At 44.9% G+C, this 10,826-nt stretch overlaps 2 non-coding genes across 2 annotated transcripts; both read right to left on the minus strand.

Annotated features, from left to right (window-relative positions):
* Positions 1 to 10,128: 10,128 nt before the first annotated feature.
* Positions 10,129 to 10,200, minus strand: trnad-guc (transfer RNA aspartic acid (anticodon GUC)). Its single transcript has one exon. It is a non-coding gene; the product is annotated as a tRNA-Asp (tRNA).
* Positions 10,201 to 10,427: 227 nt separating this feature from the next.
* On the minus strand, positions 10,428 to 10,499 carry trnad-guc (transfer RNA aspartic acid (anticodon GUC)). The gene has a single exon. It is a non-coding gene; the product is annotated as a tRNA-Asp (tRNA).
* Between the last annotated feature and the right edge of the window lie 327 nt (positions 10,500 to 10,826).

A 10,826-nucleotide genomic window follows, 5' to 3' on the forward strand; every position in this document is an offset into this window, starting at 1 on the left:
TGATAAAGCATTAATTTCCAATGGTACACGAATGCATCATCTGATAGCTCAGTGCCATCGATTACCCGCGCCTGTTTAGATTGCCTGCGGCTGACCGGACCTAAGTATATGTGGTGTCTTGGTGCGATATTAAGATAGACCCGCGACCATTTCCCCACCCGCCGCGATGGCATTTTTAAGTTTTGTGGCGGTGGAATAAAGCATTCATTTCCAACGGTACGCGAATGCATCATTTGTTATTTGCTCAGTGCCGTTGATTTGCACACCTGTTCAGATTGCCTGCGGCTGACCAGACGTAAGTAAATGTGGTGTCTTGGTGCAATATTAACAATTGTAAATATTCAATTTACACGGCGCTAACCCTAAAGTTATTATTGAAATGTACAAATAGATGAGCAGTTTCGCATTGCTGTTTTTGCGGTGTGATGTAGACTTTTTGTCACGTTTACACACTTGAGCTGGCAAACTTTGTTTGTGTGGATTAAGTTTTAGGTTTTGTGTATTTTCTCTCAAGATAGGACGCGGTGCTAGGAGCATTAGAGGACCACATTGAAACAAAAAAAACAACACAAAGCTATGTTTTGACTTTTACAAGCATGTGGGTTTAGAAAGTAATATGACGTTACATGTAAGCTAATGTTAGGTCAGGTGTGCCCAATACGTCGATCGCGATAGACCGGTCGATCCCCGAGCCACTATTGGTCGATCGCGTGATATCATTTTTTTTTTTTTTTCTCTTCGGACTTGAGGCGTGTACAAACAACAGCGCTAACAACACAACACAAACACGCTAGCTCGTGAGTTCCCTCAATTGTCAGAACCCTGTTTTTTTCCTCTTTCTTTTCTTGTTCCATATTTTATAATCAAAACTAATTTGGGTCACTATGAAAAGGTTCGTTATTATATTATATTATAAGACATTTTTCAATAAATATCGATGTTGGCCCGCGACCTCGTCCAAGTTGCAAATTCTGGACCGCTGTGTGTTTGAGTTTGACACCCCTGCCCTAAGTTAAGTACAAAGTATCCATCGCAGTTGAATCCGTGCCTCTTATCCCAAGTGACAAGTGTCTTATGTTGCGGAAAATAGTGTAACTATATTGCATTTTCACCCGGAACAATGTTTTTCATTACCAAATGCAAACACATGTCATACAACGTGTTTCCCAACATCGATTTCTCAATGCACCCATATACGTGGCTCTGAATCATTTCCCCTTCCAAGAAATTCTGTACAACAAGCTTTTGTGGATAACGCCATTCCAAAATTCTGCACCACAAAGTCTGCATAAGATCGAGGCTTAGCTGTATTTGTTCTCTTTCTCTGCACAGGTCTGTGAACTGCGGCTGATCTGTGCCTGATCCTGCTGACCTGTGGCTGATCCAGCTGATCCTGCTGACCTGTGGCTGATACCCCAATACCCTGTCTTGTCTCTGTTCTACCTATTGTCTCTGCCTTCCTTCTGTCTAAGCCCCATAATTCGCTGAACCCATTTCAGATCGACATGCCGAAAAAGGGCAGGAGATCACAGTCCGTGAAGTTGTCCTGGGAGCGACGTGCTAAAACACGTAGCTCCCAAGCACCTCTTCCACCTTCTGCTGATATCTCTGCCCGGCATGAGCGTGCTGTTGAAGCAACTGACAGACTTACAAATGATTTGCAAATGAACAATTATGATACAAACGACAAGCAAATGATAACAAACGATATACTACACTCTGAGAAGAAGATCGCTGCTGATGTTTCCATTGATGTAACGGTACCAGTGCAACAGGATTTGGTAATGTACGTGATGGCAACTCACAGCCAAGACCATCCGAGATACGGCCAATCCAGAAACAGTCAATGTGTGGCTAATTCTGTAACGTTTTTGGCTTTCCTGCAGGATATAAATAACTTGACTACGTCTGACCTGGATGCTGTTCTCAGTGTGGGTAATGAACTGTATACATGTACTGTGGCTGCATTGAAAGCCCGAGGATGCTTTCTAAACAGTTTTTTGACGGTTGATGAACTTCCAGAGATTGTAAGCAGTTCCACAAAACAGCATGTGTTAATTAGGAGTATGTCAATGTGTGGGTTTTTCACCTCTTTCCATGGAGATGCGCTCTTTCTGAACCTTTGTGACAGACTTGAGTGCTTGACATCTGAGGTCTGTTGTGCTCTTCTGATTATGCAGACGACGTGCATTGCTGTTTTCCGTGACCGCCAAGGCAAGTACGGATATTTTGATCCCCACTCTAGAGGACGAGATGGCCTCCCTGCTCCCAATGGCACAGCTGTCATGATGCTTTTCGTGCGTCTGAATGACCTTAGAAATAAATTGACAGAGCTCTACACGCATTTGGAATGTACCTGTAATTCTCAGTATGAGCTTGTACCGGTTCAGTTTGAACCTATTGATGTTCCTACAAATGACATTGAGATGGTGCCATGTACTTCATTGCAATCTGTGCTGGGAGATGTTGACGACGACGGTGTAAGCAAAGCTGTTTCCGAGATTTCATATTTGGAGATGAGTGATTCTACAACACCTGCTGGCGAACAACGTCACTGCGACGAGTTGATCGATGAGGATGGCGAAGTGGTTTCTTGGACTACAGGTAAAGAGCTCCAACGCTTGTCAAAAATTCCGAAATCAAGTAGGAGAAAATTTCTAAGACGAATGAAGAAACAGGAAAGTTTGAATGCTAAATCTGAACAAAGACTTACAAAACAGGAACTAAAGAGAATAAATAAAAATCTGAGAAATAAGGAAAGGTACAGTCAAAATTTAGAGACAAGACAGAGGAAGAGGTGTTATGTTACAATGCGTTATCAGCAAGACGTACATTTTCGCGCGAAACAAAGGTCGTATTATACACAGCGTTGTCATTCCCGCTTCTTACTTCGTTATAAGACAGATAATTGTTTTCGAATGGGACGATGCACCTACAGAACGCAACGCTACCGTGACGACCCTGAGTTTAATGCAAGGCAACGTTCCTACGTAATGCAACGTTACCATGACGACCCTGAGTTTAATGCAAGGCAACGTTCCTACGTAAAGCAACGTTACCGTGACGACAATGAGTTCAATGCAAGAAAGCATACCTACATAACGCAACGTTACCGTGACGACCCTGAGTTCAATGCAAGACAGCGTACCTACGTAATGCAACGTTACCGTGACGACCCTGAGTTCAATGCAAGACGGCGTACCTACGTAACGCAACGTTACCGTGACGACCCTGAGTTTAATGCAAGGCGACGTTCCTACGTAACGCAACGCTACCGTGACGACCCTGAGTTTAATGCAAGACAACGTACCTACATTACAGAACGTTACCGTGATGACCCTGAATTTAAAACAAGACAGCGCATGTATATTACACAGCGTTATCGTGACGATTTTAGATTTAATTCTAGACAGCGCTTTTACTTTAAACACCGTTATTCTAGCAATCCTGAATTCAGAGCTAAACATCAGGAAATCATGAGGTCCATTATGAGAACAAAATCTGATTCGTTGCGTAATAAAACAATGACCAGAGCAAGTACGGTTTTACAAAAATACAAACTCATAAATCGGCTATGTAGAGAGCGAAATGAATGTGCGTTAATGAAAGCCGTGGACCTGTTCAAAGACCAAATTAAGAATGGACCCACGTTTGTTTGCACAGTTTGCCACAGAGCCTTATTTCCCAACCAGGTGCAGTCTTGTCGGCGTCTCCTTTATAAGCAGAACCGAAATGTTGTTGCACGTTGTCTCACGGGACAATTTGTTCATATTTGTAATGATGAATGTCATTCGTCGTGTAGAGTACCGGCTGAAAGAAAACTAGAGTGGATATGTCACACCTGCCACACACATCTCAAAGATGGTAAAATGCCAGCAATCGCTGTTGCAAACAATCTCACGCTAGCTGATATTCCAACAGAACTGCGTGGATTGAACATATTAGAGAGACACCTCATTTCCAAATGCATAGCGTTTGCCAAAATTGTACCGCTTCCCAAAGGTCAACAACGAGCCATTCGCGGAAATGTTGTGTGCGTGCCGTCGGAGGTACAGGAGACAGTCAATGCCTTGCCGAGGATAAGAAGTAAGTCGCAGATGTTGAGAGTGAAACTGAAAAGACGACTTTGCTACAAAGGCCATCAGTTTTTTCAAACTGTCACTTGGTCCAAGCTAATGAGCGCTCTGATAAAACTGAAGCAAATTCATCCGCAATACAGAAGCATAACTATCCGCGACGATCCGGACCTTTGCGACCCAACCCTCACTGATGACGAGAGCAGCTCAGATGAAGCGGAAATTTGCGACATCGAGTACAATGAGGAAGCCCTGGAGGAGATATACAGATTTGAGTGTGAAGCTCTCTGCGTAGAATGAACAGTGAGTTACAAAATGTCAACAGGGGTAACAATCAGCAACAAGGAAATCTAGAAGATGGTGATCAACCTAACGGTGGAGTTATACTTGAATCGTGTCTCCAACCAAGTGACGTGTCAGAGGAAATTATGAGTTTTACTGAGGGCATTTACTCTGTTGCTCCTGCAGAAAGAAATAACCCAGTAAGCTTTTTCAAGACTCCCAAACTCGAGGCCATGGCTTTTCCAGTGCAGTTCCCGACCGGGCAAAACACGCTCGATGAAGAGAGACCGATAAAACTCACACCGAGCAAGTATTTCAAAACCTGACTGTGTTGTGTGGATGAACGTTTTGCGAGGGATCCGACCTACTTGTTCTTTGCTCAGTTTGTGACCGAAATCTACCAGGCGACGTTGAGCATGTCAATACAGCTACGCAAAGGTAAACCGTTTACCCGAGATGGTCGAAGAATTACCAACGCTATGCTTCAGGACAAACGTCAAGTTGAAAAACTGGTGCGCAGCAAAGACGCCGTCCGCTTCATGACGCCACTGAGAGGCACACCAGCCTATTGGGAGAGAACCACCAAAGATCTTTTTGCAATGATCCGACAGCTGGGTACACCCACGTTCTTTTGCACATTTTCTGCTGCTGAAATGCGTTGGGAAGTGGTCATCACTGCCATCAAAGCGCAACAAGGTGAAGTAGTGAATTTTGCTGGATTGGACTGGGCTACCAAGTGCGAAATTCTACGCGGCAATCCGGTGACGACAATGCGCATGTTTGACAAACGTGTGGAAGCTCTGTTCAGAGATTTGATCCTCTCTCCGGCGCAACCGATTGGTGAAGTGGTTGACTACTTTTACCGATTAGAGTTTCAGCACAGAGGAAGTCCTCACATTCATTGCCTCATATGGGTTAAAGGTGCCCCTGTATTTGAGGAATTCTCAGACAAAGCCATCTGTGATTTTGTATCCCGCTACATCTCCGCTGAGCTGCCGCAAAAGGAACCCGAATTGTACAAAAAGGTCACAGAGGTTCAGATGCACAGCAAAAGTCACTCCAAATCGTGCGTCAAACACCATGGTGCAAATTGCCGCTTTGGATTCCCCAAACAACCGTGCGATGAAAGAATGATCGTCAAACCTGCGCCCGTCGACGACGACAATCGAGATCAACGCAATGACAATCGGTTGGCGTCAAATGCCAAGCTTGTTCCCGTGCTAAGTCTGCTGAATGAGCCTGAAACGTCATCCCTGACTTTGCCTCAGCTACTGGCTAAATGAGAGCTCACCGGTGACGACTTTGTGAACTGTTTGCACCTGACGGCCTCGTCGAGTTCTGTCGTGCTTAAGCGAGAACCCAAAGACTGCTGGGTCAACTACTACAACCGCCATTTGCTTCTTGCCTGGGATGGAAACCTGGACATCCAATACATCCTGAATGCCTACTCTTGCATCGCATACATCTGCAGCTACATCAGCAAGGCTGAACACGGTCTGAGCCAATACCTGAAATCGGTCATTGAAAACTCCCGCTGCGCAAATGTCAACGAGAGCGATGAAATGAAGCAAATTATGCAAGCGTACTCCAAGAAAAGAGAAGTGAGTGCTCAGGAATGTGTCGCACGCGCGTGCGGCTTGCATATGAAACAGTCCTCCCGCATGGTGGTATTTGTACAAGCGAGTGACAATGCGCTGAAAATGAGTTATCCTCTCTCGCTCCTTGAGGGCAAAACGCAGGAATCTCATGAAGTGTGGATGACTGGCCTGCCGGAAAAATACAAATCCAGACCTCAAACAGAGGAATTTGAAGTCATGTGCTTGGCTGATTTTGCATCAATGTGCAGAATTGTTTATGGCAAACAAGCCAAAGGTAAGAATGTTTTGCCTCTGCTGAACGACATGGGCTTTGTCCAGAAAAGAACAGAAAAACATGCGGTCATCAAGTACTGCAAATACTCTGAACAAAAGAATCCGGAGGAATATTACTGCTCCTTGCTCAAGCTGTACCTGCCTCATCGTGCTGATTGCCAATTAAAATCTGAACGCTGTCCTTCCTATCAGTCGTTTCATGATCACGCCTGTGTACAGTTACCATATACCGACTCTGTGGAGCGCGTGTGCCAAATTGTCAGAAGGAACAGAGAAAGGTATGAGAAATACAGACGAGACATTGACAACGCCATCCAAGAGGTGCAGGAGAGTGGGCTCGTCATAAACGAATGGTGCCACCTAGCTCCCGAGAGTGAGTTGCAAAGACTCGAATGCGTTGAGGAAATGAACGCGAGAGATGAACCAAACGACAACGTGGAGGAAAATGTCCCGGACTATAACGTCAGGTCCAAAACAACGCAAATGTCCATCATGACAGAGCCTGCTGCCATCGATCCCGCAGTGTTACGCGACATGTATCGTAACCTGAACCAAAAGCAAGCGTCCGTCTTCTACAAGGTCAGAGATTGGTGCATAAAACGTGTGTGTAGCTCAAAGCCCATTGAGCAGTTCTTCTACCACATCAACGGTGGCGCCGGGACCGGCAAATCGCATCTGATCAAGTGTATCCACGCAGAGGGTACCAAAATACTGCAGAGACTACCACGACTGGCTGAGGAGGCCGACATTTCCAAGCAAACGGTTGTTCTCGCAGCTTTCACTGGCACGGCGGCATTCAACATTTCCGGGGCAACGTTGCATTGTCTACTCAAACTGCCGAGAAGTCTCAAACCCCCGTACCACGGCCTGGGCAATAAACTGGACGAAGTCAGAGCCAATTGGTATCTTGATCACAACCATAGCCTCCAAAGGAGAGCTTCAAACATGGCCGGAACTTTTGCCACAGCTTTGCAATTTGCTGAATTCGGAGGACTATAACACTTGTGAGGGTTCCTTTGGAGCATTGCAAAAGATCTGTGAAGACTCTTCTGAGTTGTTGGACAGCGATGCACTGAACAGACCACTCAACATTATGATTCCCAAGTTTCTGCAGTTTTTCAAACACTGCAGCCCCAAGATCAGGTCCCACGCTATAGCATGCGTTAACCAGTTCATGATTGGTCGAGCTCAGGCTCTCATGGATAATATAGACACATTTATTGAGAGTTTCTTTGCACTGGCAGGTGACGAGGACAGCGAAGTACGGAAAAACGTGTGCAGGGCTCTGGTCATGCTGCTGGAAGTCCGCATTGAGCGCCTCATCCCACACATGCACAGCATCATCCAGACTGCAGATTATTGACGTGTCCTGTCCATCGCCGAAATGCTCATCATCGATGAGATTTCCATGGTTCCATTTTTCAAAGTCTGCGCGCTAGGCTTTTGCACGAGGAAAATTGGCCGTCCATGTGTGCACAATGGGACAAAATGGCCACCGCCATACCCATGTGCTTGCAATTGAAGACATTGCTGGTTTAAAGTCAAAGTGGATACACAAACAAAGAAAGGAAGATTAGTAAAATTAGTAGTTTAATTCACCTGCATGTTAAATATCTATTTAGAACTACTAAAAATACAAAATTTAGTTTTCTTGCATTAAACATTGCAGGATAACGCAATGGTATGTCTGATTGTTCCAAATTAGAAACAGCCAACCAGACTCGTGTCTTTGCGCGGGGCTTGGTTGGTGCCCTTGAGCGTCGTGCACCTAAAACAAGTAAGTAACCTGTCCCTTTACTGTTATTGCGCTTCACGCATGCATACTGAAGTAATATTTGGTTTTAAACTATTGCAGGACGAAGCGGTCGTGAGAGTGGCCGTGTGGAGGGAGGCCACCTTGACCCCGATCAAGGTCGGGGCCTCCTACACGTTCACTCACCTTAGTGCTGTGACAAACGACTTCGGCCTGTCCCTAAATACGACACACCGGTCTTCCACGGTCTTCCGCGTGACAGGCGGAGCTATTGTCCACTATACTAACGAGGAAAGCACCAATCAGTTAGTGGCAAGCAGGCAGTTGGAGTCACACACACGCGTGTACCAAGACTCGAAAAAACTCGGTGATTTGAAAGAAACAAGTAAATTCGTCTTAATATTATTGAGGTTTTTATCTCGTACGAACTAATCGCAACCTTGTCCGTCACCAAGTGTTTTCTCGTCCTCTTCAATCTCATCTTCTTTGTAAGTAACCGCCGATTCACAATTGTGCATTTGGTCCTTTTTCACTTTTTTATTTCTAGGAATTAAACAGTTTTCGCTTACTACGTTGCTACTGTCAAGTATTTAGGATTATGTTTTGCAAGTATTCACCCCCTTTCCCCCCCATGTGGAGCACCAAATGTCCCACTTGGTTTGCCTGGTGGCACAGCAGAGCCCAGCAGATGGTGTATTAAGGTTTATTGCCATCTTGTTTTGACGGGGCACAACATGAAGTCAGGGCCAGATGAAACTGAACTCTTAAAAATGAGGAAGTCTGGACCTTCCCAATGAGTTTGTATTCCTGAAATAAAGCTTTTGATATGCGTCTTAGGAAGTGTGTGTTGCCGTCTGTCCATGTGTACACACATTAGTGGACGCCAGGAACTGGTGGGCTAATGATGACGGCCCGGGGCTCAATAGTCCAACTTAATGAACACCTCTCAACCAGGGCTCTAATTATTGCTCGAGTGCTGGGGAGGGGTTCCATAACCCCTCATCTACCACCCCAAAAAAAGCAAAAACACTGTGCCCCTCAACTGCCTAGCAAGAACCATCATCAATCATCACATCAAAGGTTTGCTCTTAGCCTCATGACCTCATTAGAGGTGTACCAGAGTTTTTTGGGCAGGCTAAATATTCTACTCAAGAGATCGTGATGAAACAACTAGAACATAATACCTATTTTTTTTGTCATTAGTCTGTAATGCAGTGCCTCAATTAACAAAAGACAAGGACTGCAGAATAAAGGTTACTGTATCAACTATATGTATGTAGTACTTTTGTTATGTTGTATTTATCCAGTTTTGTAGCACAGAAGTTCACAGCAGTTTGCTTTCACACAATTCTGACATCCCAGTGAATGCACAGAAACATATGGAAGTAGCACAAATAAGGCTTACCAAGTGATAATTGGATTCATTTGAGATGTAACAGGCCTCATAACCAAAACTTGCACCCCAACAAGAGTTATTTCATTTTCCCTTAAGTGTGTGGTGGCCTGACTCTTTTCTATTGTATTTACTTTCTTAGGTCTTTGGAGCGTTGATCATGGGCTTTGGACTATGGGTTCTCTTTGATACCCAGAGTTTCATTGCTGTTCTACGTAAGTGTCTAAACGCACACACATGCACACACATGCTTGCCCACCAACTGCCACGTCCTGGGGTGATAATGCTCCGTAAACATTCAGCACATTTGACCCCAGTCAGTTCTGCTGACTGGAGACTGCCTGCTCTTTGGAATAAATGTGGATTACCTCTCAGGAGGCTGATCGCAGAAGAACAACGTAAGAATGTTCACACCAGACCCCAAAAGCTGAAACAATATGACTTATTCAGCCCCCCCAAAACCGCAGGCGGCTGAGTGAACATGCTCTTACCATTTCAAGACTTCTCAAGTTGTCTAGTCTTATCATGGAGAAGAACACTTTTTGTTTTTGTGCGACGTTGTACCTTGAACCCGGCAGCTCTCAATGTAATCTCACACCTCTACAGATGTTGTTACGGTTCTAGTTCTACCCAAGAATCCAGAGCTTCCACATAGTTGCAAACTATGGAACATTATCAGATAACATAGCACAATGATAACATTGTTCAAAAAGTGGATCTTTTTTAAGAAAATATGGGGATAAGATATAAGCGCTCCCCGTCGGGGAATCGAACCCCGGTCTTCCGCGTGACAGGCGGAGATACTGTCCACTATACTAACGAGGAAGGTACCAATTACTATAAAATATTACACGTATGAAACACTGGTTAGTGGATTTTTAAGAGGGTGGGGATAAAAAATAGGACACTCCCCGTCGGGGAATCGAACCCCGGTCTACCGCGTGACAGGCGGAGATACTGTCCACTATACTAACAAGTGGCAAAAATATTACACCTGTGAAACACTGGTTAGTGGATCTTTTTTAAGAAAAGATGGGGATATGATATAAGCGCTCCCCGTCGGGGAATCGAACCCCGGTCTTCCGCGTGACAGGCGGAGATACTGTCCACTATACTAACGAGGAAGGTACCAATTACTTACTGGCAAAAATATTACACGTATGAAACACTGGTTAGTGGATTTTTAAGAAAGGGTGGGGATAAAAAACAGGACTCTCCCCGTCAGTGAATCGAACCCCGGTCTACCGCCTGACAGGCGGCGATACTGTCCACTATACTAACGAGGAAGGTAACAATGAATTAGTGGCAAAAATATTACACCTCTGAAACACTGGTTAGTGGATTTTTTTTTTTTTTAAGAAAGGATGGGGATAAAATATAAGCGCTCCCCGTCGGGGAATCGAACCCCGGTCTTCCGCGGGACAGGCGGAGATATTGTCCACTATACTAAC

The sequence above is a fragment of the Syngnathus typhle genome, linkage group LG8, assembly GCF_033458585.1.
Source record: "Syngnathus typhle isolate RoL2023-S1 ecotype Sweden linkage group LG8, RoL_Styp_1.0, whole genome shotgun sequence".
Taxonomy (NCBI): domain Eukaryota; kingdom Metazoa; phylum Chordata; class Actinopteri; order Syngnathiformes; family Syngnathidae; genus Syngnathus; species Syngnathus typhle.